We start from the raw sequence: 4,263 nt of genomic DNA on the forward strand, positions 1-4,263 counted from the left end.
CCTTATACTCAGCTTGGGTTCTGTTTGTTCTTCTTTTTCTAGTTCCTTTAGTTCCTTAGTAAAGATTATTTGAGGTTTGTTTTTGTTTGTTGGTTGGTTGTATTTTGTTTTTTTGTTTTGTTTTGGTTTTCAGATAGGCCTGTATTTGCCTCTTAGAACTGCTTTCACTGTGTTCCAAAGATTTTAGATTATGTTTTCATTTTCATTTGTATCCATGAGTTTTCTGATTTCTTCTTTGTTTGCTTTGTTGACCCATTTGTTGTTTAGTATTGTGTTATTTAGCTTCCATGTGTTTGTGTTTTTTTCCAGTTCTTTTCTTATAATTGATTTCTAGTTTTATACCATTGTGATGAAGAAAGATGCATGGTAGGATTTCAATTTTCCTAAATTTATTGAGGCTTGTTCTGTGGTATAACAAGTGATCTATTCAGGAGAATGGCTCATGTGCACTTGGAAAAAAAAAATACGTATTCTGTTGTTTTTGGATGGAATGTTCCACATGCACCTGTTATGTCAATCTTGTCAAATGTGTCATTTAAAGATATTATTTCCTTATTTTCTTCCTGGATGATCTATCCATTAATGTAAATGGGATGCTAAAATCCCCTACTATTATGGTATTATCATTAATTTCTCTCTTTATGACTGTTAATATTCACTTTATATATTTAGGTGCTCCAGTGTTGGGCACGTAGATATTTACAACTGTTATATCCTCTTGTTGGACTGATCTCTTTATCATTCTGTAATGCCCTTTGTTGTCTCTTATTACAGTCTTTGCTTGAAGTCTATTTTGGCTTATATAAGTATTGCTACTTGGAGTTCTGTCTTGAATGATCAGATCACCTACATTAGCAATGTCTTCATCCACCTGATTTCAAATATTACTGCTTACTGAATATTTTCTGGCTAGACCAGTATCAGCCTGTACCAATTAGTTATCAGGCTGGTACTATGGATGGGTACAATCCACAACTGGTCTTGCCTTACAGGTTTTACACTATGCATTTGTCTGCCCTATCACCTTGAGAGAAACAGCTTATAGAGGCCAATTAACTTCTCAGCACCCACCTTAGCTGGTTCCTGATCTATCCTCCACACTGGAATGAAATACCTATCGGGAATGCACCCAACCACTACTGCTACCACTGAAATTAAAAATATGATATTGACCACCATAGAGCTCTATTCAGAGATGGTAATTAATATTAAGAAATAGCCTAAAAGTTATTTCAACACTAGATAGAGATTGGATTCCTGAACTTAATAGAAAGATACACCTTTATTAGAAAATTGAACTTGATAGCAAGATACATCTTTATTAGAAAACTGAAAAATGAAAGGTGAAGAGTGATGATGTACAAAAAGTTTATTTTTATATGTATATACCTACAAAAAATATACACATACACTTAATAGCATAGATACATTGTTATAATTTTTAAAAACAAAATGGGGGAAAACAGTAAATTCATGATATTTCTCTTAATGTGTTTCCCAAGCTAACTTTTGAGTAAGCTGTAATATCATGATTCAAGACTATAACATGTAAAACTTTTAAGATTTCACAACAAAGAGGCTGGTTCAGCCAACATACTTGTGAAATAAAAATATGTAGTAAAAAGAGAAGAGCTTCTCAAAGATATTACTAATCTATGAAAATTACCCAACATTTTATTTTCAGTCAAAAAACTCACTTACACATATACAATGTTTAACCATGGAATTTAAGCCATCCGAATCCAGTTATTTATAGCAGGACACACCAGAAAAGACCAGAAACTAAAACAAATTCCATTCCCTGAGATAGTTCTTTATGTGCATTCTGTAGACCACCTGCTTTAGAATTACCTAGGAAGTCAGTGTAGAGTGCAAATTCATGGTGCCCACTCAGACTTCTAGAATTAGAATTCTTGGGGTTAGAGCCCTGGAATCTGATTTCTTTCTAAGCTGCCTTGATCCTAAGTGCACTAAAGTTTGAGAATCACAGCACCAGATGAAGACAGGTAGGAAACAGAAGGTCTGAGCTACAAATGGGGAAGGAAGTTCCTTGTAACAGGCAATGAATAGTATCCAAAGAATGTAGCAACAAGTTGTTCAGTCCACACATGCAGTTGGTAAGATGAGGTGGGTATCCTCGACAAGTGCATCAATGCAATAGGGTTTAAAGCTTTATTAAATGCTAGCTATGTCAACTGCCAAGTTTTTTAACTCTATGGCTGAGCTTTTCATTTGTAAAATAAAAATAATAATACTCTAAATCATAAAGTTGTTAGGAGATTAAACAATTTAACACATGCAAGTCACTCAGAGCAACGTTCAACATATATTAGGTCTTATTGGCCACAAAGCTGTTCCCTTGAGAGATAAAAATCACTGCATCAACTTTGAAAATGATTATTACTCAGTTCTGTGAAACTAAATATCGAAGTCATGAAAATACAGTATTTTACAGTACTTACGTTTAAAGTACCATATGGGTACTATATACCCTATTCTTGATGATTCGTTTAATAAAAGCAATTCCTATCCTTTTCTCCTGAAAAGTCAACTCTGTGAAATTACTATTCTACAAAATTTGGCTCATGGTAAACAAAATTCCTCACAAAACATCTCCATGAGATAGACTTTTCCCATGAAAATCTAATCACCACATGGAATTAACCAAGCTTTGTCTCCACTGGATAGAACTTTCTCAAATCAAGTCATTTTCCCAATTACATTTTCCCCATCACAGTTTCAGCTTAGAATTTTTTTTAAAATTCATTTCACAGTCAGAAGGTTTCCAAAAAAGATGTTGCCACAGAAATTCCAGTACTTTCTATCACTTATTTCTTCTGTGGAAAACACTGAAGTGGCCTGAGATAACGTCACGTAGAAAAGAATCACTCTAAAACTATTGGGTCCTTATCTATGAATACTGCACTGCTAGGGGTAAATAACCATCATTAGCCATATCCTGGGCTGCTTATAAGAAAAATTGTGAGATGAAGTTTATCCTTAACATCATCCCCTCCTTTTTGATATACTTCACTTCTGATGCCTTCTCCATCTGTTCTTCCTAATCTAGATACTATTTTTGTTGTTGCTGTTGTTATTCTCACCTACCCACAAAGCTTGTTACAATTTTACCCCACTGGAAATCATCTGTTCTGTATCATACCATCTCATGACCCAGTGTTCGCAATAATGAATCTAAATTGTTCAGCAGTAGTTGTAGAGGGACTGTTGCCAACCACCCATATCTATCTGAGTTTTGGGGGGACTAATTCCCCTTGTGCTATGTTCAATCACAAAAATCTCTCCCTTAATTCTGCATTCATCCCTACCTCCTTTCCCACAGCTTCCTTTGTTTTCTATCCAATTATCTAATTCCCAACACTATCAAACAGTTTGCTTCTATCCTCCCATCTGGACATTTAAACTTTATTAGCAATGGCCACCACTGACTTCCACATAGCCAAATCAATGGGCAAATTTATAGCATTTAACACTTGATCAGCCTTTCCTTCTTAAAACATTGTCCTTCTTTGGCTTCCATAACACCAGCCTAAATAAAAGAGATTTATTTTTAATCTCTTTTACTGGATCTTTTCACTCTGCTCATCCCTAAAAAATGTTCTATATTGTACCCACTTGTATTTTCACCTTACATTCCATTTTTTGTATTCTAATTTATTCCCATCCTTTCTTTTTATTCCTATAAATTTAAATTAATACACTTGAATCCCAGCTCAGAAACTTTAGTCTCCGATACTTCTGAATTCTACCACCAAACATCTAATAACCAACTATAGTATCTTGATGTCTTTTTTCCTTGTGGAATATATATTGCTGAAAGAAAATACTATCTATGTAACCAACAATGCCAGAAATCTAGGAATCATTTTCAACCGTCATATTTCTTCATTTCCCATATCCCATCAGAACACTAAATCCTGTCAGTCTGTGTATCCCAAAGCCATCTGTAACCTATTAACTTCCTTCCATTTGCATATGCTATCACCACCTTAGTACAGATTGTATTACCTCTTCCCTGAGGACAGACCTGTTAAAGAAAAACATTTTAAAGGTAAAATGATGAATTTCATACAAATGTAAAATAAGCATATCAGTGATTTTATTTAATTAATTAATGAGGGAACCAAGAAGATGTTGTAATGGCTTTAAAGGAGAATTCACAGTACCACACTTATATAGTCTGATCAGGAACACTGAACTGAATTCACAAATAGTTGCAAAACACTTTTTCCATAGCAGGGA

This window comes from Panthera onca, chromosome B3 (genome assembly GCF_046562875.1).
Source record: "Panthera onca isolate mPanOnc1 chromosome B3, mPanOnc1 haplotype 2, whole genome shotgun sequence".
Taxonomy (NCBI): domain Eukaryota; kingdom Metazoa; phylum Chordata; class Mammalia; order Carnivora; family Felidae; genus Panthera; species Panthera onca.